The sequence below is a fragment of the Marmota monax genome, unplaced genomic scaffold (assembly GCF_021218885.2).
Source record: "Marmota monax isolate L192 unplaced genomic scaffold, Marmota_monax_Labrador192_F-V1.1 WCK01_AAM20220418_F8-fsc00022, whole genome shotgun sequence".
NCBI classification, from domain to species: domain Eukaryota; kingdom Metazoa; phylum Chordata; class Mammalia; order Rodentia; family Sciuridae; genus Marmota; species Marmota monax.
The window spans coordinates 13,584,839-13,612,143 of NW_026695215.1; the positions used below are offsets into that span (position 1 = coordinate 13,584,839).

Genomic DNA, 27,305 nt, shown 5'->3' on the forward strand with positions numbered 1-27,305 from the left:
ATAGCTGTTTTGATTTGATTTTTTTTTCTTTACTTTTGATTTTGGGGGTTTCCTCTTTGCCCATTTTATCCCCTACTGGAAAAGTCAAATATAAAAGACGGAGGGTAAAAATTATTATCATAAATCTCTAGTCTACTTACGTGGTACCAAACGCAAGCTTGTTAATATTTAGGTGCCAAATTATTGTGTAAACGCATAAGGGGATCCAGGGCAAGTGGTATAGGTCATGGTGCCTCATCACAGCGTCTGGATAGAACGAAGTCACAGAGAACCGGTGGGAAGGAAAGTCAGGGCGTCTTCTGAGCATCAGTGACAGCTCCATGGCCTTCTCCACATCCTACAGTTTCACAGAATCATTTTGGCCCATGGGGCCTACACTTGTCCTGTGGTGTGGCAGAGGACACTGTCCTGTGACTCAGACTGAAATGTGGCAAGGCCTGGGTCCTTCCTTTCTTCTTGGGCATAATGAAGTGGGGCTCATTGTGTAAGTATCAGGATATCTTTATATCATAAACCCTTTTCTCCCCATCACTGGTCCTGTAAATGGTTTTGACAAATACATCCATCAAGCCGCAGTGTCACCTGCCCCCCCCCACACACACACACCAGTACAGATGACAGTTCATAGTTCTCCTGAAATTTCCTGAAGAGGGAACAGGTGTTGTCCTGGAAAACAGGAGGCCTACCAGCTTAGGATCCACCAGCACAGTCCTATGACAGGCTCATTGTCACCTCTGTCCCCACAGCAGTCAACTTTGTAGAGAGGCAGCCTGAGGTTCCTTACAACAGGGAAGAAAAAAACTGGATCCCAAGTTGGAGTGGGAGATTCTTGCCCTCCATGGGTCACACACACACCAAACTCAAAAATACCCCGGTCCCTGCAAGAGGATGTCCAAGCTGTCTAGTTTTGCAGAAAGATCATCTTCAAAATCATGTAAGAGAGAGCAGAGAGAAACAATGCAAACTACTTGGAATTTTCTAGCAGCTTCATTAAAAGGGTAAACAAAATCAAGTCATTTAACTTTATTAATATATTTTATTTAACCCCATATAACCAAAATACTATCACTTTAACCTGTGGCTTGATGCTGATGTTCAAGTGCTTGACCAGCCCACCCATATGCTGGACCACCCAGCACCAGGTTCCTCTTGCCTGGATCTATGTATGGAGACTGCTTTTCACCATCTGGATCTTTGACCACCTGGAATAGTCACCCGTCTCCTCTGTCCATCCACCACAGTTCACCATGGCTTCACCATTTAATTTCTATGCACCATGTGAAATTCCCTGGTTCATTGTTTCTCTCCCACCCTTGAAACCTAGGTCCTGAGACCACACGGTGGGATCTCCAGCACCCAGTACAGTACTGGCACATCGTAGGCACTCCTCTAACACTTGATGGACGCATGAATTAACAAACAGACACATGCAAATGACAAGATGTGCTGGTCCATGTTGGAGGAAACTAGTTTGACTTCATGGAGTCTTCGCTTCTAAAACCGAAAACATTTAACAAGGGGGAAAAGGAAGCTTTAGTTTCTATTTATGTCGTGCTACCCCAGTAACAGCTAAAACCAATGCATCAAAGTCTGCTTTCCTTTCTGTGCATGCTTCTAAGTGAGGGAAATAAATGGCCTTGCTTTTTGGCAGGTGAATAAAATTAGTGGCACTAGTGTTTGCATGTTTTCTGGGACATTAAATTCTCAAGTTCCTGTTAATAAGGGTAATGTGAAAAGCAGGGACAGATTTTCTCAGACCTTAAAATGAAACTTCCAGTTGACACACGTGTTGTTTTACCGGCAATGATAAGGCATTTATTTTCTGAAATTAATGTCAGTTCCTATCAAGCCAAAAATAGAACAGCACAGTAGCACAGCCACCTATTCTACACACGGAACTACCCAGTGGTGGCCAAGGCGACATCTCGGATTGTGGGAACAATAATCATATATTTGAACAATCAGAAGATGAAAATTCTTCTATAAATTGGATGGTTAATCAGGCAATAACAAGCAACTCAGTGATATCTCCATGCCTGGTTTATTAACTCACTCTCTCCACTGTTATGACAGAAATGTCAGATTTTCTTTAACATCTTATTTCCTTTATAGATTATAAATGTAAGCCAACTCAAAAGTTTTAAGATTTTAAAAAAATTATCAATAGTTTTAAGAATAAAGTTTTAATATATTAAATATGAAGCTGAGTCCAAATGGTGAAGAGCCAGCTTACCACACATGGGTTAACTCCCACTAATAAGAAAGAGAAAAGATAGGTGAGCTTGGGAGTGTGTGTGTGTATATTTGGTTGAGATCATTTCACAGTACTGCGTTCTCAATAAAACTGAACATTTGGCCTAGGAGTCGATAACATCATTAAGGCCTATTTCTGGACAAGCAGTGTGATTACATGTATTTGCAGCACCTGTTATAATAGATTCATCCGCTATTATAAAATGATTGATAAAATAGCAGTTTCCAAACCTATTTGCACAGTAGAATTACCTAGAAATCTTTACAAGACCACTGATTCCCAGGTCTTCTCCTCAGAGATTCTAATTCAGGCAATCTGCCAGGGCTTTGGAACCTGCAATTCATAAGCTCTCTTGGTGACTCCACTGATCCGCCCAGTCTGGGAACCTCTGTAGCAGAATTTTCCAAGATTAACCAAAGAGGCTCAGTGTTCAGGGATTCTCATTTGCATGGGTTTCTTGTAAGGCACAGCACATGATTTTGTAGTTGTAATTCATATTCCTTTTCTAAAAGAAGTTTCCCCTAGTTGTAAAGGAAACAGTCCTCACAAAACTGGGGTCTGCTTCTGCTCAGAAACTGTACCTTAGTGGGAAGACTCTAGCCCTAGGGTAAATCCCACACTCTGCCCCTTTTTTTGTCTGGCTTACAAATTAAGAAGAATTTTTTTTTTCAAATTTAAATGGTGGCAAAAATCAAAAGAATAATTCTTGACATATAAAAGTTACATAAAATTCAAATTTCAGTGTCCATAAATAAAGGTATATTAGCTCCCTGCAACTGTCTATACACGTTGCCTGTGGCTGCTGAGCTGAACCATTGCAACAGAGATGTGGGATCCACAAATTTACTGTCTGGCCCTTTTCAGAAAAAGTTTATGGAGTCCTGACTTGTGCTATCCAATGACAGTGTCATAGACACAACAGAAAATTGATTTTTAAAGGGTTGCTTTTTTTAATGTGACAAGCAGGGCAGAATAATCATTTAACATAAACAACTTACCAACACTCCCAATTGCAGAAGAGAGAGGTTTATTTTATGAAAATCTACAAGCGATTAAATTCAGACACGAATAGCAAAGACCTGATAGGACCATAGCGTCTTATTCAAGAGCCCTTAGAGCAAGCTGTGCTTAGTCTGTAGGATGGAAGACAGAGGGTTTGTGGAAGATGCAGGATAGGATTATTAGTAATGAAAAACCTCCAAGTAGAAACCATAAAAAAAATCTTGGAGGACTGTTGCAAAAAGAAAATATGCAATTAGATCAACCATAAGCATAAAAATAGGGTTGCTCTGGGTTTTGAAAAAAGTGTAGTAAAATGTTGCTAAAGTTACATATCAAAGTCCATCTTTCAGAGATGGATTGGTAAATCCGTTAAAGCAATCTACAAACAATGTTTAAAAACATTTTAACAATAATGATTGGATGTTTTGGGCAAGAACTGTGACAGATCATCGAATTCTGGCAGCAAAGCAGATGAAAAATATTGATTTAGTTGTCTCTCTTCATAGATGAATGACAAAAACATGCAGAGCTTCGAGGGTCATTCTGAAGGGCCGGGACCTCAGAAAAGTGGCAAGCAAGAAAGTCTGTCAAAGACAACTGTCCACGTGGTACCTGGGTTCCTGTGAATGCTGACTGTTCAGTTTCTGTACATGGAGCAGATTTCCTAATCAGGCAAACAGCAGGTGGAAAACTAGATTAAAGAATAAAATCCACTGGGAAGATAATTCAGTGAAAATATTATTAGGTTGGGAGGTCAAGGATAAAGGCAGACACTTTTTTTTTATTAGTCAGCTGACTCTGCAGCGCTCATGATTGGATTGCACAAAAGAGAATGAGAATCTTCCTTAACTGACACAGGGGCCTGCAGCTTTGAAGGCCCACGTGGTCTGCTCCTCCAGCTGCTGCTGGAATTCTGGCTATTTGAAGCCAATTTGTTCTCTTTTGAAGGAGCCCAGTTTCCTGAGTTCCAAAGCCCACCTGGGAATAAGATCCCAACATTAGTCCAACTTTCCCATGTTCATAAAGAAAGAGTTTAAGAGCTGGAGGGTTAGAGAAGAGTGGCATCCCTTGAAGGATGATTTACCAAACAGACAGAGGGGAACAAGGAAGGAGGGAGAAATTTGGGAGCATCGGCTGTGTACCAGGCACTTTGTACACGTCACTTCACCATCTCGGCCTCCCCTCTAGATAATTATTATTGATTCCACTTCATTGAGGAAAGAGACTGAGTTCCATGTTCACAGTCAGCCAACCAGCAACCGTGAACTGATGAGCTGCTGGATTCATGAATGTAAATGCTGAAATGTGAATGTAGGTCTGTCTGTCCATCTGCCTGGCCCCTGATCCTTACTCCAGCTCACCATCCTGCTCCAGGCAGGCTCTCCAAGTAGAGGCAGCAGCCTGCAGAGAGACACAGCTTCACAAATACGTCTTCCCCCGTCAAGGACCACCAACACACTTCTTATGTTTATCAGCGTTATAACAATAAAACTGAAGTTATGCCCTTCAATAATTAATACTGTCTTGAAGGCAGACGGACACATTGCCCATTGCAGTCTCTAAAGTGTCCATTTTTTTTTTTTTTGGTACTTGGGATTGAACTCAGGGGCACTTGATGATTTTGTATTTTATTTAGAGACAGGGTGTCACTGAGTTGCTTAGCGCTTCTCTTCACTGAGGCTGGCTTTGAACTCAATATCCTCCTACCTCAGCCTCCCAAGCTGCTGGAATTAGAGGCATGCACCACCACACCTGGCTAAGTGTCAACTTTTTTTGTTTGTTTGTGTGGTGCTGGGGATTGAACCCAGGGCCTTGTGCATGCAAGGCAAGCACTCTACCGACTGAGCTATATCCCCAGCACCCCTAAGTGTCAAATTTTGAATTTAGGATATGTCCAGTATTAGGTCCCTTTGAGACTTCACACAAACCTTCCCCCCACCAGCTAGCTGCAAAAACCGTCTCCTTTTAGGTGGATGCAAAGTTTTCTGCCTGAAGGTTACTCCAGACAGGTGACCAATCCTCCTGGCCCCTTGTTCCAGCTGTGACTGGTCTCTTTTTTCACAGCAGTCCAATTAGAAATGAAGTAGTACTTCAGTTCTAAGTCATCCCTCCCCTGGGGCCTTCCTTACTCAGGCCATTATCGTAATGAGTCACATGGTCTTCCTTAGTGATGGCCAGCAAGAAAAACACAGCCAGTGGATCTTTACAGGAATTATTAAAAGCATCCTTTAAAAAATCGGTTAAGGAACACACGCCACCACTTAGAAACCAGCAAGGAAGTAGTTTGATCAATTTGTAAATACTTGTATTTCTTCCAAAATTTCATCCTCAAATTGTTCAATTTATTCTTTCTCCCCAATTGCAGACACTTCAGAAGAGCTATCAAAAAACTCTGTCTCAAAAATCCTGTCCACTCTAAATTTAGCAGATTTCCTTTGTGAACCTAGACCTAATCTCAGATTAAACAAAACAAATGGTAGCTAAATAGATGGCCTCTTCAAATCTGTTTGCTTTGCCACAGAAGAACAAACCAAAGCTTTCCTAATTTGCAGTCCAGAAAACTCCTTTCTCAACTTACCAGTAGGGAAAGGAAAACCAAGTCCCAATGCAAACAGACATTCTGTAATTATAGGATTTTAGGTTTGAAGTCACTTCACCTAATCTTTGCATGACCCAGAATTCAACTCAGAAGATTAAAAGAACAGCATTTGCAATTCTATTCATGAAAAGTAAGGACTTGGCTAGAGTCAATAAAGCTGAGAAAAAAAAACATAAGCTGGTAGGCAAAATTAGGTAATCCTTATTCCAGTGCAAAGGGAAAAAATAGTTATATATTATTTCTATTAAAATAAGTAATACTTTTTTTTGATTTGTAAAACAATGAAACAATATTCCACAGTGAATTGCTCCATATGGGAGAACCAAATGAGGATTCCGTGGTTGGAGTAATTCCAGAAGCTTATCAGATCTAAATAAAAGATTGATGATGATCCTGACTTTAAAATTTAATGTCTAAGCTACCTACTAAATTTTACATTAGAAGAAAGTCAACTGTACTGTAAATCAATAAAATCAATTATGCCTCTCTTATGGGTTGGATTTTATAAGATAAAATTATATATTATCATGCTTTTTGAGAGCGCCTTGTTTATTTCATTCATTACCATTTTTCCAAATTTTCTTTTTGAAGGATTTAATGGACAATATTAACATATGATACATCACAAAACCCACACCTCTAAAAATACCCATATTCTTATACATTGCTGATAGACATGGTCTTTTATACCTCTAGGTATGGATACTGGATTTGCAAAAACAGAACAATCTAATAATCTGATATGCCCAAATTTAAGGAAATAGTTTCCAACTCTTAATTCTGTTGAAACTGATCGTCTTCCTGGAAGAAACGGTCGATATAGCAATCACAGCTGTGAGGCTTCTTTGTAAATAAATGCTTAGCGTCTGTTTATCCAACACCTTAGTAACTGTGTAAGTCTTCTCCCAAAGCCAGGTTACCAATTCACAGGGGCTTTATCTTTCGCTAACCCATCTCTCAAGTGAGTAAAAGGCTTGTGAGAGAAGGTAAATGACCTTCCACGGGTTTGAAATGGACTGTGAGATTTTGCAGTTTCTTTCCCGCTCTCTGTCTCAGTGTTCCCACAGCTCTCCTTGTTCCCCAACCTCCAGCAGGGGAGGAAAAAAAAATCATGTTAATAAATAATTGCAACTGTAAATACATCTACAAGTTTGACTTACTTTGCTTAACATACTGTTCCCAAGTTCCATCCATTTTCCTGCAAATGACATAATTTCATTCTTCTTTATGGCTGAATAAACTTCCATTGTTTGTATATAACCGGTTTTCTTTATCCACTCATCCATTGACAGATGCCCAGGCTGGTTCCTTAATTTGGCTCTGTGTATTATGCTGTTATAAACATGAATATGCATATATCACTACACTATGATGGCTTTCATTCTTTAGGATAAATACTGAGGAGTGGGATAGCTGGGCATATGGTAGTTCCATGCCCAGTCTTTTGAAGAAACTCCTTGCTGATTTCCTAGTATTTGTACTAATTTACAGTTACACCAACAGTGTATTAAAATTCCTTTTCCCCCAAATCCTCTCCAGAATTTGCTATTTGTATTCTTGAGAACTGGCATTCTAAATGGAGGTGACTTAAATCTCAGTGTGATTTTGAGATACATTTCCCTAGTTGCTGAAGATGTTGAGCATTTTTTCATCTATTTGTTGGCCACATGTATTTCTTCTTTTGAGAGGTGTCTGTTTCATTTATTTTGCCTATTTATTGATAAAGTTATTTGGGGTTTTCTTAAATATTTTTTAGTTGTCGATGGACCTTTATTTTATTTATTTATTTCTTATGTGGTGCTGAGAATTGAATGCAGTGTCTCACACATGCTAGGCAAGTGCTCTGTGACTGAGTTACAGCCTCAGCCCCTGAGTTATTGGTTTTTTTGGTGTTAACTTTTTTGAGTTCCTTATGTATTCTGGATGTTAATCCTGTGTCAGAAGACTAGCTGGCCAAGGTCTCCTATTCTATAGATTCTTGTTCCACACTCTCGTTTACTTTGCTGTGCAGAGCTTTTTAATTTGAAACCATCCTATTTATTTTTCTATTTTAATATTTTTATTAAGAGGTATGAAAACACCCAGAAAGATTAATAAATGTAAAGCAATGATGTCTGTCCTAATACAAAGAACTTTCTTTCACTGCATCATTTCCCTTCACAATGACCTTGAAATCACAGGAGGCAGTGATGCCAGGACATTTCCTCTTCTTTTATTACAAGTAGTGGGATTTCTGAATCAGCGCCCCTGCCTTCAGTCCTCTCATTTATAATCAAGAGGGAGTGTATTTGGGCGGGGGGTACCAGGAATTGAGCTCAAGGGCACTGTACCACTGAGCCACAACCCAGCCCTATTTTGTATTTTATTTAGAGACAGGGTCTCACTGAGTTGCTTAGCGCCTCAATTTTGCTGAGGCTGGCTTTGAACTTGCGATTCTCCTGCCTCAGCCTCCCAAGCCACTGGGATTACAGGCCTGAGCTACCACCCAGCAGAAGGCCGACAGGAACAGGACGACCACACCCGTGGGGTCTCCGTGATCCGCATTCTATTTGTAACATCCTATTTGTTGATTCTTATAGTATTCCTTGAGCTTCAGGTACCTGTACCGGTATATTGGAACGTTGGCGCTATATTTTCTTCTAGTGTTACAAAATTTCTGGTCTAATTCCTAGTTCTGTGATCCATTGTTGAGTTGACCTTTGTGCAGGGTGAGAAAGAAGGATCTAGTCTCATTCTTCTACATATGGATAACCAGTTTTCTCAGCACCATTTGTTAAAAAGACTGTCATTTTTCCAATGTATGTTTTTGGTGCCTTTGTCAAGGGTCAGATGACTATCTGTGTAGGCTTGTCTCTGTGTCATCTGTTCTGTTTCATTGGTCTGTGTGTCTGTTTTATGTCAGTGACACCACATTTGTCATATTAACAATCTTTTGGAATCCTCCAAGCTTCTACTTCAAGCTGATGTAACCTATTGGATATAAATTGTGTTTGTGTATTTATCTTCTTTGGGGTTTTGTTTTTGGTTTTGGGGTACGGGGGAGTGAACTGAGGGTAAGCTAATCTTTCTTCCTACTTGCAAATAAGGAGGTAGAAAGGGCACAAGGCTCTCACCCTGCACTCCAGGAGGAGACAGGCTGCTGACTCAGCCCTGCAGTGCTCCCTGTCACTGCAGTCACCATGTGACTACCTCTGCCACAACTGCCTAGCCAGCAGGGCAGGCGCTGAGCAAGGTTCAGTTATGCACACGTCCTGCTCTTACTACTGGTCCTCCCGTACCAGCGGGGGTGCTTCTGTGTTTAGCAACAGAAAGTCAAACTCAGATGGGCTCAGAAAACAAAAGATGTTTTGATGAATAGTTCAACGAAGGAGGGTTCTAAGTTTAAGTGCTGAAAATCGGTGCTGATGGAGGTCAAAACAAATCTTTTTGAAAGGATACAGGGTAGCCCAAAGCCTGGGCAGAGAGAACCACTACTTGTCCCTGGATGCACCTGTCCCTGGATGCAGGGTATCAAGGGCTGCTCCTCAAACTGTTGCCACAGAACCCTGCACTGCCCCTATAGCTGCCCATACCACAACAAATTCCCCAGTGTCTTGGCTACCTCATGCCACTAGCACGGGATCACAGGACCTTGGACGTTTGATGGCCGGGTACAGAAGGAATGTCTGTGCCCTTGTAGGGAAGCTGCCTCGCGTGTGACTGTCTGGCCCTGACTGTTTCTACCCTGCAAGACATCACTCTCCCCCCAGTAATATGCATGTGGTAGGAGAGCCCCAAACTTGGCCAGGTGCTCAGCAGGAGGTCCAGGTTTCACATCACATCTCATAGCATTCAGGAGAGAGGCATCTGAGTCCCCAAAATCCCATGAAAGTCCCAAGCTTCCTCTGGGTTTCCACATCTAGTCCCTGTACCATGGGAATTCCATGAGTTGCTGACCCCTCATTTCAGTCCAGAGGTTGGGATTACTCTGATTGATTTAGGCCCATGAGGGATCATTGCTAGAGCTGGGATAGGGGCAATCCCTATAATCCCATATCAATAATATGATTTTTTCAAAATGAGTTGATGCTTGATGAATGTTGGGGAGAAAACATGGCCTCCTCCTAACTACCCTCACTGGTATTTTAGAACTTAGATTTTAATACCTTCTCATTAGTTTTTTTCTTTTTTTAAAACATACCCGCTAATTACCTCCTCAAATAGACTACATGATCCATGGAAGCAAGGACTAGATTTACTGCAGAACTCTCTTAGTACTTAAGATATTACGGGCACTCAATAACTAATAATAAATCAAAGATTGTTCCATTAAAAGTGATCAATTAATCAACACCATTAAAGTGGGTCAAATAATTGACCACTTTTAATCAGTTGCTTTAGTTTTTCACAGAAACTCATTAGGTTTATGCACAAAATGAGAATAAAATATTTCTCTTTCACATGATAAGGACCAGAGATTCCTTTTAAAGGGTTTTTAAATTACTTGGGGGAATAAGCTTCAATAAATAAAAGAATTGGTCTTATTTCTCTTAGAGGCTTAAAATTATCCCAAAGTGTCTTGTTTATGGAGTGTATATCTATTGTGTTGCTTTTGGGTTTACATTTGAAAATAATTTATTTATCCTTTTTCTCCCTTTCTATTCCAATCTACAGTACAATTAATACAATTGTTCATTAGAAAAGACACTTTTCTTCAAAAGTGTGCTTTGCCCTGTTTAATGCTGAAACGAATTCCCTTTGGGTAAAATGATATAATAATACACTTTATAATTACTATTCTTACTCTATTAACTATTCAGTAAATCTCACTTTACGAAACCACTTTAGGGCTGGGATTGTGGCTCAGTGGTAGAGCGCTCCCCTAGCACAGGCGGGACCTGGGTTCAATCCTCAGCACCACATAAAAATAAAGGCATTGTGTTGTGTCCATTTACACCTAAAAATAAATTTTAAAAAAAAGAAACCACTTTAGAGACCAAATTTATGTAAACCCCTCATCATTTGCAGATAAGCATTGCAAAGAATTTGGTTGGGGGGTTTTGAACATTTTTTTAATATATATATTTTTTTAATATTGGTAAACCAGTAACTGGTTTAAATAACTAATGTGGAAATTTGGTGAAAGCACAGTTTTATGGATTGAGAGTCCATTTACATAAGAAGTTTACGGAATATTCAAAAAGCAATGACAAGGGCTAGAGTTGCGGCTCAGTGGTAGAGTGCTTGCCTGGCATGTGTGAGGTCCTGAGTTTGATCCTCAGCACCACATAATAAATAAATTAATTAATTAAAGATCCATTGACAACTAAAAAATATTAAAAAAAAAAAGCAATGAGGCCTTCTCCCTAATCTTCTGAGGATCTAAGAAAGAATTTTGGGGCTGGGATATGGCCCAGTGGTAGAGGACTTGCCTAGCATGTGTAAGGCCTTGGGTTCAATTCCAGCACTGCAACAAAAAAGAAAAAGGAAAGAATTTTCTGTGCCTCCAGTGCTAAGCAACGGTAACTAGGAAGTTGGAAGTTGGACTTACCACCTTGGTTTTCTTCTGTTGGTGTGGTAGAGTGTGCACCTTCACTTCCTGCCCCCACCATCTTTGCATTGTGACCTTGCACTTCTCTTTCCGCAGTGAGTCCTTTAGCACTGGGTTTAGCCATGTAACTTGCTTTGACCATCAGCACAAGAGAGGAGGACAGATGTGCCAGTTCTGGGCCCAGGCTACAGAAGTCTTGATGCTCAACCCCAAGTTGCTGGAAGACAATGATCTGTTGTCATGCACCTGAGATCTCGTGGATACTTATTCATTAAAATAAAAAAAAAATAAAAAAAAACTTAACTGATACCATCATCTTATTTTAAAATTACTTGAATTAGTTCTTATGGGGATGAATTTATTTAACTTAAGAAATAAAAATTGGAACATCATCAAGATGGCAGAATGTTGACAGGCAGTCTACTGTTATCTCATTGTAGGATCATCAATTTTGACAGCTACCCATGAACAAGGGCACCACAAAGAGATATGTTAACACATGTTAGGATGGGGCTATACTTTGGATATGGAATGACCCCAAGGCCCCTGGGCTAAAGGCTAAGTCCCCAGCTTGGCTCTACTGAGAGGTGGGGGAGACTTGAAGTGGCAGGTCCTGTGGGAGGTCTTTGGTCACTGGAGTGCCTTGAAGGCAATAGTGGGAAACAGAACGGAAGCTCCTCAAGAAATTAAAAATAGACTTATCATATGATCTAGCTATCCCTCTTCTGGGTATAAATTCAAAGGCAGCAAAACCAGTATCTCAAAGGGATATCTATCCTCTGTTGTCCATCACGGAATTATTTGCAATAGCCAATATATGGAAACAACCAAAGCATCCTCTCTCAGATGAAAGGATAAATGAAATTTGATAAATACACCACACACACACACACACACACACACACACGGAGAGAGAGAGAGAGAGAGAAAGAAAGAGAGGGAGGAATATCATTCAACCTGTAAAAAGAAGGAAATCTTGCTATTTTTGACAACATGAATAAACATGGAATATGTTATGCCAAGTGAAATAAACCAGTCACAGAAAGACAAATCCTGCATAACCACACTTCCAAATAGAATTAAAAGAACAGAATTCATAGAAACAGAGTAGAAAAGTGGCTATTAAGGGTCAATGGGTGGGGGAAAGAGGGAGATGTTAATCAAATTTCTGATTAAAAGATGAATGAGCTGGGCACAGTGGTGTACACCCGTAATCTTGCAACTCCAGAGGCTGAGGCAGGAGGATCGATCATAAGTTTAAGGCCAGCCTCAGTAACTTAGTGAAGCCCTAAGCAACTTAGCAAGATTCTGTCTCAAAATGAAAACAACCAGGGATGTGGCTTAGTGGTAAAACACCCCTGGGCTCAATCCCTGGTACAAAAAAACAAAAACAAAAGATTCATAGTGACCCAATGTTCAATATGGTTACAGTTAACATTAATATATAATATACTTGAAATTTTCCAAGAGAGTAGGTCCTAGTGTTATCATCACACATAAGGTAATGAATATGTTAATTCTTTTGATTACTCTTCTTAATGCATACATATATCAAAGTATCACACCAAAAATATACACAATTTTGTCAATTATACTTCAATAAAGCTCGGGGCAAGTGAAGGCAAAATAAAGATATTCTCATAAATAAGTAAGTAAATAAATAAATGATATTGCTCACAAAAATCAAGACTCCAGATCCTGAGATTCTAGACTCTTCAGAGCCAGTTTTTAGGCTTGTGACTCATCTTTCTGCAATATAATTAAATAAAAAGTTATTACATGTTTTTGTCCCAGAATCCCCAAAAAACAAAACAACAACAACAACAAAAAATCATTGAGAACCCCAAAGAGCCTTGTTTTTTTGGTAGATTACATCTGTTGATATTCACAATATTAGAAATTAAAACAAATTGAAAAATATTCATTTATCAATTCATTTAAATTAGTCATATACCTATTACAGTTAGTATAAACAACACATATTTTAAGAAAAATAACTACATTTTCTAGAACAAAATAATATGTAATAAGAAGGCAGCACTGTCATACATTTTTTATAAATTTCCTTTATTGTCTGGTCCAGTAAAACACAGCTGAATTCATACATTTGCTTATAGCTTAAATTTGCTGCAATGTATTTTTTTAGTTGAAGCATATGAAAAAATCTGGAAAAGTAGGAAAATAGAAGAGTATTAAAGTGGACTTTTTGAGTAATTGAAGAAATTCTTTGGTGATACAATGCCTAAATTTCACAAGTGATAGTTTCTTAAAGGATTAGTTGCAAGCCAGGCACAGGGGTGCATGCCTATAATCCCAGCAGCTCGGAAGGCTGAGGATCACAAGTTCAACGCCAGCCTCAGCAAAAGCGAGGTGCTAAGCAATTCAGTGAAACCCTGTCTCTAAATAAAATAAAAAAAGGGCTGGGGATGTGGTCAGTGGTCGAGTGACCCTGAGTTCAATCCCTATTACCAAAAAATAAAAATAAAAAATAGTTGCAATACAGATTATCATTTTGTACTATTTCATTAAAATCCATTTATCTGCACTGTGAACAGATCTTTTATGTATGCATGATCATGACCCCATGAGCCCCCTGATAGGATCTCTAGAGCACACTTTTGAGAAATGCTGGTGTAAAGTATCAAATAAGCTTTGCCTATATTCTCCTGTATCAGGCAATTGTGTCTTTCACATCTGGGCCACTACCCATGAGGCACAAAGAACATTACCCACCGTGTCACTTATTACATCCACAAAAGCTGAACTGATTATTTCTAATCCTTAAGTAAAGAAAACCAAGGAACACAACGAGTTGTGTTTCTATAGAAAACATGGCTGTTTCTTACATCACTCTTAACCAATGTGCTCTGGCATGAGATGGAAGTTTAGGACAAAGATACATAAGACAGACAAGGTCCTTGCTCATGGGGCGTTTACAGCCTTACAACAAGGGAGACCCACAAGAATAAGCGAATGCACAAACACAGATGCTCATTTCAGGTAGTGACTAGCATTCTCAAGACTATAAGGACCCCCACAAAACCCAGCCCTGATGTTGCCTCAGAAGGAGGAGAAAGTTCACAAATCTGCAGAACGATGCAAATCTAGGTCAAAACCACACACACACACACACACAAAAAGACTCTCTGGGGAGAGAGAGGGGGTGGCTATGACCTCTGTGGGCAAATGATAGGCAAAGCAGAGGAAGTCACTGTTGGGTCATGGCAGGACAGAGTTGCAAGCTGTTTTCTCTCTCTGACCCCTGGGTCATTGGCAGATCATTGCCTGGTATCACCTTGAGGCAAAATATCTGCTAGAGAGAGGTGGCAGGATACTGTGAAGGTAGTGCCCGGGCAGGGTGAGGAATGGCTAGCAATGGGGGTATTTGGATCCTAGCAATTCCATTTCCATCCCTTCCATCTGGAATGCTAGGGATTGCTGACTAGGTAAAGGGCAGGACAGGGTAGGGCTCCCTGAGGGACATGTGGGGGTGGGACAGGGGTAGGAAGCCCAGGATGTGGCATTGTAAGCTCTTCTCATACTCACCAGGAGGTACTCACCTGCAAGTTGAAAGCCCGCCTCTGCCACTTACTAAAGACATTGGGCAAGTCATTAACCCACTCCGTGTCTCAGTTTCTCCACCTGTATGTAAAATGAGGACAATAATAGCACCTACCTTGTAGGTTATTTGAGAACACGAAACTCATATAAGTAAAGCACTTAGACCATATGTCTATAGGTGTAGCCAATTACCATCCAAATCCATTCTCACAGGTCCATAAAGACACAACATGAAAGATACTCACTGCAGATCTGGGGAATGTGGGCGTTGAATGCACTCCAAGGGCAGGGAAAATGAATGCACACTACAGAATACCAGCGATCAGTTAGAAGCAATGGACCAAATGTACATATCCAGCTAGACAGATCTTTAAGGCTCACCTTGGAATGTAGCACATAATAACGAGAACAAGGGCCTATGGTACAGTATCACTTAGGAAAACCTAAAACATTCAACAAACAAAACACCACCTTACGTTGATATTACATGTGTGTAAGGATTAATAGCTATACCTTATGGTGGATGGCTCTGCAAAGGGAAATACAAATGAAAACCAGGAATGAATGGGGAAAGTATCTGTGGGGGAAAAAAAAGGTAATAATTGTATACCATGACCCGAGGCATGTGATTTGCTTAGTACTTTTTATGTGAGGTATAAGAAAATAGAGAAAGAATGGAAGAGGGAAGGGAAGGGATGGTAATTTATTAGATAGTGTTTGGGCTGCAGGTGGGTGAAGAACATTAAATGGGGTTGAAATGGGCAGCCCCTCTGAAGAGGTAACACACAGGCCGAAGTGCTAACAAATGTACCCAGCCACGTGAGGAGCCGGGGGTGAGCATTCCAGGTAGAAGGAACAGCATGTGCTAAGACTCTAAGCCCAAACATGGCATATTGAAGGAACAGGAAAAATAGAGGTGTGTTTGGAGCACTGTATGCATGGAGATGAGCTTTAATTTAAAAAAATAATAATAATCTGGGGAAGACTTCCTTCATGTGCTAAGGTCACACATACAGTTTAGGCTCACTGGTTTCAGGGAGTTTGACAGTTCCCAAGGAGAGGAGAAGTCCTCTCCGGTCTGATGGTGATCTGGCTGGTGACACAGAAGTGAAGTGTGAACTCCAGGCAACCCGACAACGGCAGACCTGAACTCAGCTCCCACAGGGTTGAGGGAGCCAATTCCCAGTCCTAGGGAGGCAGTGACTTCAGCGTGTCCAGGTTGGGGACACTGAGTCCTCCCTGCAGGAGGCTGGACAGCAGTGGGAAACCACAGAGCAAAGCTTCAGAAGCCCACAGTGCATGCTGTGGCCCCACTGAGTGCTGGGGTCTTTGCTGGGACCCCTTTCCACCCGTGCCCTCTGGCATCTGGAACTGGTTTCCTTCTGCCTCCACCTTCCTCACAGATCCAGAGACCAGCCAGTTCTTGGTTTCCCTCAAAAGAGCACTTGGTACATCAAAGGTGCAAACCCCAGGGTTTCACTCCGTCCTGAGGCGTTGACTTCTCAGTGCTGCGAAGCAGAGAAGGGCTCCTTCTGAAATAGAAAACCACCGAAAAGCAACAAACTGTTTTTCCTGAGCAGAAAATCCTCGAGGAGAGGGATCTAGTCTATCTTGATTTCCATCCCTTGTCCTCAGGCCCAGAAAAATGTCAGATCTAAGATGCCACATAGAATGGGTGGGATTAGTGTGTGCTTGCACACGCACACATGCATGCACATACACATGTGCACACAAACAAGCCTAAATTAACAGAAAAAAAATGGAATTTTCTTTTTTTATGGCAAAAGCTCCAACTAGAATGTATCTTTCCCAAGATAGCACGCATAGATGTAGCTTTGTTCAGCATCAATTTTTGCTCAAAAAGAATTGATTTTCCTCACTGGGACTATTATATAATAATGTTTATCGAGCACCATGTGCTAAACGCTGAATTATCTCATTTAAACCCAACAACAAGCCTATGACTTATGCACGATTTTATCCTCATCTAAAACAAGAGAAAACTGAAGCTAAAGAGGTTCAGTAACTTTTAAGTGATGGGTTTTCAATTCCAGGTCACCTGACCCCAGAACCCTTGAACTTCTGAAACTATCAAGTTTTACAAAATAAAGGGTATTAAAGTTTTACCTGAAACAACTACTGCTCTTCCAAATATTGTTTTCATTTTTTCTTTTCCCAACTAACTCCATATGGAGTCATGCAGCGCATATTGATGTATCAGTCAATGGAGGACCACTTAGGCCACAATGGTCCCATAAGATTATATAGGGCTGGGGTTGCTTGTAGCTCAGGGGTAGAGCCCTTGCCTAACATGTGTGAGACACTGAGTTGGATCCTCAGCACTGCATATAAATGAATAAAATAAAGGTCCATGGACAACTAAAAAAATATATTAAAAAAAAAAAGATTACACAGGGCTGAAGCATTCTACCATGTGGTGAGCAAACAGCATTACCCATGTATTCATGGTGACACTGGTGTGACCAAACCTACTGTGCTGTCAGTCACATAAAAGCACAGTATACACAATTATGTACAGCACATAATACTTGATAATGTGTTAAGGTCTATAAACAAGTCAGGATGGCACCTGGCATTTTGCCAGAGGGAATGGTTTGTGAAGTAATGTCAGCGAGCCATTAAGTGCGGAGATTCCTTATTGGTTGACTGCTGCATCTAGTTTATGTTAATTAAGATAAGCTGTGTGGAATGTGGACTGCGGCAATAATGGGAATAAAGACTATGTTATTTCTTTATGCATTTCTATACTACACTTTTTATTGTATTTATTTATTTATAAGGCTGGGCATCATGCTAGGAACTTGTACATGATAAGCATGCTCTTCAGTACTGAGTCATAGCCCCACCCCTTATCATTATTTTAGTCTTCTTCTACTTACAAAAAAAAAAAAAGTTCAAGGCCAGCAGCATCCTCATGCATCATGCACCTCATTTTACCACGACTTGATTGCGTCAAGGGGCCACATTGAGTGATTGGCCTATACCACGAAGGTGTGCATCAGGATGCTGTGATGTTCACACAATGAAATCTGCTAACACTGCATTTCCCAGACCATGTCCTCAATCACTGAGCAATGCAGGGCTGCACTGAAACATTTTTTTAAGGAGCTCAAAGCTTTTCACAGTATTATAGTCATTTAAAATATGTTTACCAGCCAATTTGCAAATGAGCAGTAAAAGTGAAGTCTTTGAGGTCACGGTCTGTCTTGGCACTGATTCTATGTTTGTTGTAATTCTAGTTTCCAGCTTTGCCCTTCTTTTTTTCCTCTAGTCTTTCTTTCTCTTTGCACTAATGGTTTAATTGTTTCTTGTGACTATAAAACAAGGTCTGAGCATTCTGAAAAAATTGCTGCAGTAAACATTCTTTATCTGAGTCTGGGTTCCCTGGAAATTATAGTCTGAGGCAGAACTTACAACCGAAAGCTCTCCTGGAAGAGTACAAAGTCAAGGCTGCAAGGGTGAAGCGGGACAGGACAATGAGGGGGAGGTGAAGCAAAGAGAAGGTGCTTTAATACTGGCCTCTGTTTCACTAGAAAGAACCATTGGTTACTGGATCATGTGGAAGTTTCCAGAAAAGCTACATGAAGCATTTCTCAGGAGAGTCCTTTAGGGAAAGGAAGAATTTATCCATGGGTTCTCTCTCACCCTCTGCCTCTCCATCAGTAAAGTCTGCATCACTGGAGATTAGCTTCTGAAATTCTGGCTTTGTCACTTGACCTCACTGGGCAGCCACCAGAGAAGCAGCAGTTGCATCTGCCCATGGTGAACCTCAGATCACGCGGTGAGTGTGCAGGCACAAGCCAGGGACATTCCTCTTCTGCCTGCAGGCTGCAGCCCCCTGGGCCCTAGCAAGCCAGGGTGTTCCCAGCAGTCTCACTGTGTCAAGTACCTGGTGACAGGGAGGGCCCAGGGAGGGATGAAAGAGGCCAGCAGTGTGAGGCATGAGGCAGTGTGACCTTGAGCTGTGCCAGGAGCAGCTGGCAATGGGCCCAGCTGCCTGAGCCTGGAGAACATTGCAACAGCACGGGTTCTGTAGTGATGGCGTCCCAAGAGCTTCTCTACAGCAACGACCAAAACCACATCTCCTCTTCTTAGAAGAAGATGATCTTCCTGCAGGGTCATCATAGCCTTGAGTAGAGAGCCATGGCTGAGGACCAAAAGCTCAAACTGTCAGAACACACTCACGGGGGTCTCCTAGTACACACACAGACTTCTCACTGGGTGGACCTAGAAGTGCGTGCAATGGCAGGGTCGTAGGAATGTCCCTCTTCAACTTTACCAAATATTGTCAGATTGCAGTCCTAAATAGCAGCTTTAAAGTCAGGTGTGGTGGCATGTGCCTGTAGACCCAGCTACTAGGGAGGCTGAGGCAGGAAGTTCACTTGAGCCCAGTAGAGACCCTGCCTCAAAAAATAATAAATAAATAAACTTCCAAGAGTCGCTTGTTAATTACTTGGTCTGATTCTTTTCTTTTCATATAAGATATGTCTAAAACTCATCTATGGATCCATAAATTTTCAGAGAAACAATTCACCAAATATCCTTATCACAATTCTCTTCTTATTAAACTGGAATAGATATCTTTTGCTAAACTCACAGGAAAACCAAAAGTAAGCATAAAAACTACCTACGAGGTATTGGAATTTGAAAAGAGAAGCTATTTGAATCCACATTCATTTATTTTTTAATAACTTTTTATTCTATTTATTTATTTTTATGTGGTATTGAAGATTGAACCCAGTACCTCACACATGGTAGGCAAGCGCTCTACCGCTGAGCCCCAGCCCCAGCCCCAGCCCCACGCCATCTATTCTTAATGCTCTTTGCAGTTCTCCCCCACACTCACCCCAGGCACACAGGGGCGCATGCACATCACAGCGCTTATTTTGCATTCATCCACTAGACAAATGGCTTTTGCTATTGTTTCAGAATCCATGCAAAGCAGCGTTGGGCAGACTCTTTACCATGCTGCAAGACCCAGAGTGTCCCTTGGGGCTTCCTAAGGTTCCCATGCAAAGCTGTGACTACCAGGGCTAAACACACATGGCTTCAAGTTAGTTCCAATGTGATTTTCCCTCCTTTTCTGTGGTATCGGTATATACTAAGAGTAGTGATAAGCACGGTCCCAGGGCATAGGGAAACACGATGTCTGTAGAGATTTTTAAGACAACAATAAAACAGACTAAAAGTTGGTCTGATTTTGTTATATTTATACTATATGCAATTCTATGTAATGCCAAATACTGTACCCCTCCCAATTGTTTTTGGCCTAAGCTCTAAAAAATGTCTGTGGTTACTATTTAATCTTCTAACAAATACAATTAACATATCATACTGCTTATCCTTTAATAAACATTATTTTCTACATGCAAGTTAATTCAGAGAAACCCTAACATAACCAGATTTAATCACATGCCTTATTTAAGAGCTAAGTTTCTAATTGTCCAGAATCACTCAAATTTGAGCTGGCTTTGGGTGTGCTTCACCTCTTCAACCCCGCAGAACCCTCTGCTTGTGCATTAAAGTACTACATTTGACAGAAATAGTGGAGTACAGTGGTTGTGGCAGAACTTGAGCAAGTTCAATCCTTTCTCTTTCAATTTAATTTTCTCATAAAAGCACATTTGGATTTTTTTATTATTAAAATTTAAAATAGTGAAAGTTCCTAATAGGCCCTGGGTTCAGTCCCTAGCACTGCATAATAATAATAATAAAGTACAAGGTATAATATTTTTGTTAAATAAGTGCAAATTTTAATTCATGCAAGAAATATTTTGCTGCATTTAAATACTATCTTTAGGAACTGAACTGACTTCTTTTAATTACTTTTTCTTTCTTAAAAATAACATTAAACTGTAGTGTTATTATTCATTTCTGTAGCAGACTAATATGAAGGTATATGACTTTTCTTTCTTTTGAACAGCAGTAATGTAATTAAGAAGTACTGATCCATCACTTTCACCTCTTTTTGATAGTATATTAATTTATTTTATGGGCATGATTGTATATACAAATTTCAGTTAAAAATCTCACCATGTTTCTTTTCAGTCCATTATTATGATCCCCTTCATTCCATGATTAACTAAAAATAATGTAAGGAGGTGGTGTTAAAATTGACTTGCTGGGCTGGGGTTGTAACTCAGTGGTAGAGCGCTTGCCTTGCATGTGTGAGGCTCTGGGTTTGATCCTCAACACAAGAATAAATAAGTAAAATAAATGTTTTTTTAAAAATCGACCTGCTCCATGTGCAGATACACAGGGTACACCCTGCAGCCTAGATCCCTCGGGCTGACTGCAGACTCACCCTGGAGAGCTCCCTGCCTGGAGACACTGCCCCCTGCTGCTGGGTATGAATTTGCTCACAGGACTGACGGATTAACACTCTCCCTAAATCCTATTCTTTTATTCTGAGACACATATTTAACTAAAATGTCAGCTCCACAAGGATTAGAACTTTGTCCTGTTCACACAGATCCCCAGGAAGAGAGTGGGTAATTGACACATTTTGTTGAATGAAAGAAGGAATGTGGGTGTTCAACCATACATTTTGAAGAATATGTGTTAATATTTCTGCATGTTTTGTGCATATGTTCACAGCACAAAATAAGAGTCTTACCAAGAGCAGATCATAGATCTTAAATTTTTTTTTTTGCATTCTCCCCACCACTGATCTCCCCAATGTCAGAGACTACAGTTACAGATTGACAAACAAATTGATTTACAAGATCAGATCTCAAAACACTATTTTGAAGTATCAGAATGGCCAAGGAGTTAAAATTTTATAAAAAGCATTTTAAATTTTTTTTCCTATCATCTTAGTTTTGTTTTTATAAGAGGATAGTGGGACAGGGAGAGGTTACTTAAAATGCTTAGAAGACAGATGCAACTCAGTGGTAGAGCATTTGCCTAGCAAGTGTAAGGCCAAAAGTTTGATCCCTAGCACTAGAAAACAAAAAGAAAGAAAACAAAATCTTAACTTATTAAAAATATACTAATTAAAAATACACTGATATCAACCTTCACCAAATTTTAATAATTTTCTTTCCATTCAATATAACTGATGCCCAGGAATGCATCTAATATGTTTCAGAATTTCCAAACACCAAAGTCACCATTACACTCGAGGTAAGAAAGGAGGGAAAATGTAACTGTTAGAGCTTTGGGGCTGCTCACATAAGGTATTCTTTCAAAGATAGGTAGAATATATTGCTAAAGATACTAAAAATTACACAGTCCAGCCTCAGTTTTTTTTATATTATTGATTTTATTTTTTTAAATACATGACAGTGGAATGCATTACAATTTTTATTACACATAGAGTACAATTTTTCATATTTTTGTATATTCAGTATGTTCACGCCAATTCATCTCAGTTTGTAAATAAAGAAGCCAGAACCCAGAAAGCATAAGACTTTCGTCCAAGGTCTCATAGTATAAGGGTACCACAAGGATCAGAAGTCAGCAATCCTGGTTTCCACCTCCACCTTCGTCCTAAAGAACAGATTATTCAACCAAAGTTCTTGAAGCTGAGAGTTCTCTGGAATAAAAGGATTTATGCAGCCATAAATGCCAGCCAGAAAAAAAAAAAAAAAAAAACAGGTTGTGGGACAAGTTCCCACTTAGGGGAACTTGGGGCAGCAAGGCTAGATGGTAGCTGGAAGCATGTCTGCCAAATCCAAGGGCCAAAAGCATTTTTGTAGTTAAAATTTGGAGAAGGAAAACATAACTAGTTTACATTGCATGGATGTCGTGGTCCACACCAGTAATCCCAGAAACTTGGAAGTCTGAGGCAGGTGGATCGTAAGTTCAAGACCAGCCTGGGCAAGTTAACAAGACTCTGTCTCAAAATAAAGTAAAAAGGGCTAGGGCTGTAGCTCAGTGGTGGAGCTCTTGCCTAGCCTGAGCAAGGACCTAGTTCCATCCCCACCACTACAACATAAATAAACATTATTAGTTTACACTGAACTCTCATTGGCTATAAGACAAAAGGGATTGAGATAATGCAAATCAGTGAAATTTGAATTGGAGAACAATCTATAGGAGAAGTACTTGTTGCTTCTGGATTGGTTGGGGGTGAACAGTCCGGAAAGCATCTCTGTAAACAGGATGCAGTGGCACCTGGTGGTCACTGTGACGGAATTTAAGTCAAAATTTCAACGTACAATCAGAATGTGAAACGGTCTTACTGGTTGGATTTTAGCTGTTAGCTGATTAATCTATCCTCCTCTCTATCTTCTCTTGTAATTAAATTTAAGGCATCTCAGATAAGAATTTTGTTCTTATCACAATGTACAAGAAAATGGCTCTATATGTGCTTATCATATCAAATTGCTGAAAGTATTTAAGAGCTTCAGAGCCACATCAGTTTATTAATGGCCATTGGCTAAACAATGGGAAAGAATATTATAAAGATGTCATTACATAGGCAGATAACAACATACCGATTAATAACGCCTTGAGGAAAACTTGAAGAATTACTTATTACAACATATCTACGTATAAGAAAATTAATAAGGGCTGGGCTTGTGGCTCAGCAGTAGAGTGCTCGCCTAGCACGTGTGAGGCCCAGGGTTCGATCCTTAGCACCACATAAAAATAAATAAATAAACGTATTGTATCCAACTACAACTAAAAATAAATCTTAAAAAAAAACTAATAAATATTTTCTAAGAATCTACCAGGCACATAGTTATTCCCCTCAGAAACCATTGAGTGAATAAATAATAGCACATACTTTCCATAATGCTCACCATCCACCATTCTCTGTTCTAAGTGCTTTATATTCATCAACACGTGTAACCTTCAAGACAACCCAGTGAATGAATATCACTCTTACCATCATCCCCATTTTACAGTTAAGGAAGTTGTGGACTTACCCCAGGCCAGGCAGGTAAGTAGAACTCTGCCAACCTGACCATCCATCTGGCTCTATAGGCCATGCCAACTGGAATCTACTTTCCATCTTAAGGAACATACATTAGAAGAGGTGCATAGCAGTGAAGATTTAAGTAACAACTAAGAAAAACCAGAATGTCCTTGAGGCAATGTACAAGCTCCAAGTGATTGGTAAATCAGTGCCAGAAACTAAATTTGAAATAGCTGAAGTTATTTTAATAAGCTATTTGCTGCCCCCTAACAGAAAATGTTATAGGATGAATTGTGCCCCACTTCCCTGCTCTGACGAATTTATGTGTTGTTCTACTCCCCAGCACCTCAGAATATGAGTCTATTTGGAGACAGGGCATTTAAAGAAGTCATTAAAGTAAACAAGTCATCAGGGGGGCCCAGGTCCAATCTGACTGGTGTCTTCATTAGGAGGCGGGTTAGGACCCAGGCACCAAGGAGGGAAGGCCTTGTGAGATAGAGAGTAGACAGTGCAGCCAGGGAGAGGCCTCAGGGTGGAACCCAAGCTACCCACTGGGACCTCGCTCAGCCTCCCAGGCCCCAACACCATGAGGAAGTAGATGGCTATCTAAACCACCCAGACTGAAAAGGCTAAGGCGGAAGGAGACTGGAGAGTTCACAGAGTTAAAGGAAACGTTAGCCATTTGCAGAACCAGAGCCAGGAACTTCAAGGAGGACCAGGGCCTCAGCACCCCCAGGACACACAACTGATCTCTCTCCTCTCCTCTCTTCTCTTATGTTTCACTTCATTTTTATTTGAGAGGTACTTTCTTTACAATGGAGGAGAAAATGTGGAATCTGTGAAAGGACAAAATTACAGCAATTTAGCTTCACAATCTTTAATTACTTTATTTTCGGTTCCAGAATCAGGCAACACTTCATTCTATAGATAGAGTTAAGTGGCAGCTTCACATCAGCAAGATGGTGACTCTGGGCAGACCACCTCGTGAGGGAGGCCCTTCAGAGCTGATGAGGAGCAGGCCAGGAAACAGACCACGCTGGGAATTCCAGTATAGGGTCTTAAGATTTAACATCTGAGCAGCCATCTTAAATGTTAACCGCCTGGGGGCTGGGGCTGGGGCTGAGTGGCAGAGTGCTTGCCTAACATGTATGAGGCACTGGGTTCGATCCTCAGCACCACATTAAAAAAAAAAAAAAGGTACATCAACAATTAAATGTTAACTGCCATCTTATGAGATAAATTTCCCTTTCCTGCACTTCCTCTTACCCCAATTCCTCCCACCCCCATTAGTGACCTATCCCATGGTAACCCTAAGCCAATCCCAGAAGGACAGGACCCCTTGACTCTGGAAAGCCCCATGGTACCACTGACCTAAGCCAAAACCATGCTATTCCCACCTGCCTAGCTCTGACACAAGCACCCCCAGCCTAGCCCATAGCGCCAGGCTACAACTCCAAACCCCTGCCCCACAAAAGCTGAACACCCGGACATCTGGGGGCCTCTCTCCTCTCTATAGAGGGATGGCCTTTATTTGCCAGCTCTGACAAATAAACTCTCGTGTGTATCTCTGCCTGGTCTCCATCTTTCATTTCTCGCTTACCCGTCTCTCGTTCCTTCCCTTCCCTTCATCCAGAGGCTGCAGGAGATTCTGCTGTGACAGTATTTACAGTGAAATGCAGGAGAAAAAGAAGGAAAGTAATTCTAAATTGCTTTTGGGAAAAGACTGGAAGCTCAAGTATATTCACAATGGAGATCAGAAAAAAAAAGAATGGGAAGGAAGAATAGAAAAGAAAATACAGACGGAAGGAGAAATGGAAAGGGGAGAATTTGATGATGGAGAGGCATTTGTGACATCTTATTTAGAAAGAGAGTTGCTGCACATTAGATGTAACCAAGTGGAAAGAGTTCGGTGAATTTGAGAGGCATCTACTAAATCAAGCAGTTGGGGAAGAGGAAGTACTAACTGCAGATTGTGTGAAGCTAGGTGTGGGATAAGGGACAAGAAATCAATAGGTTACTCCAATAAGTGAATTCAGAGAACAGAGTACCACAGGAGAAACGCATCATCCAAACCGGTGGAGACAGTGACCATGATGTTATGAGCAGCAAGGGTGATGAGACGGGAGAAAATAAAATGAAATGCAGAAGAGAGAAGGTCACAGAGACCTCTAAGAACTACCCCAGGCATCACAGGAATTAAGCTCATTCATGGTCATCTAGTGAAGAAAGGGGACATGGTACCAAAAAACCACACCAAAAGTTCCAAGTCAAGAGAACATGAGAAAAGGGCAGATCCATCCTGAGAGAGGCAATCTGGAGTCCAGGGGAATTATTATTATTGGTAGTAGTAGCAGTAGTGGTAATAGTAGTAGTAGCATTTTGGTACCAGGGATTGAACCCAGGGGCACTTAAGCACTGAGCCATATCCCCAGCACTTTTTTTCTATTTTATTAGAAACAGGGTCTCCCTGAGTTGCTTAGGGCCTGACTAAGTGGCTGAGGCTGGATTTGAACTCGCCTCAGGCTCCCCAACTACTAGAATTACAGGTGTGCACCACTACTCCTGGTTAACCAGGAGAATTATTCCATTAACTGAGACCACCAAACAGAAAAGAATTCTCTCTGGCTTAGAGAGGCCAGTCATAGAGATTCCCACGGGAAGAGGCATGAACAAGAAGATATATTGAAGAGAAGAGAGCAGAGAGAAAGAAGCGACAGAGAATGGAAAAGGGAGAAAGACTGGGAGAAATATTCCTCTGGAGAACAAGAAAGAGGTAGGCAATCTAATGATACATTGAGAAAGAACAGAAAAGCAAAACAAAAAAGAATACATAAAAGTGAGGAAGATACAGAAATGATAAGTACAGAGATAAGGAAAAACAAGAAATAAGCCCTCCATCTTCAGAAAGAAATCAAGACAGAAAGGAAGGCAGCCCAAATTCTAGGACAAGAGATGAGTTTCTTGGGGCTGGGGATGTGGCTCAATTGGTAGCGCACTCGCCTAGCACGCGTGGGGCACTGGGTTCGATTCTCAGCACCACATAAAAACAAAATAAAGATATTAAAAAAAAAGATATCTTATTAAAAAAGAGATGAGTTTCTTGACCAGGAAAGATCCAGCAAAACGAGAAACATGGAAGAGGACAAAGAAAGAAACCAGGAGAAACCCTCTTGTCCTGAAACATCACTGGGAGCAAAATACAGACTCTCAAAAGAAAAGCAAGGGCAAGGCCAAGAACAAGGGAGACCACCGAGGCAGTGAGCAAGTTTGCAAGCAGAACAGTGAGGAAACTGTGGTATCAGCTAGAGAGAGGTACTTGGCCAGGCCAATGGCTGGGTTCATGCAAAGACGTGTGTTAAGGAAGATGGTGATGAATGGTTGTCCCAACAGACAGATCTATGGAAGCCCAGAGCACTGGGACTTGCTTTGTGAAAGCATACAGAAATGTGTTCATAATGGCTGGAAGGGATTT

At 40.8% G+C, this 27,305-nt stretch overlaps 1 pseudogene; it reads left to right on the forward strand.

Moving 5' to 3' along the window:
• Positions 1–27,265, forward strand: part of LOC124084469 (nuclear speckle splicing regulatory protein 1-like) — a 31,297-nt pseudogene extending 4,032 nt beyond the window's left edge.
• Positions 27,266–27,305: the final 40 nt, after the last annotated feature.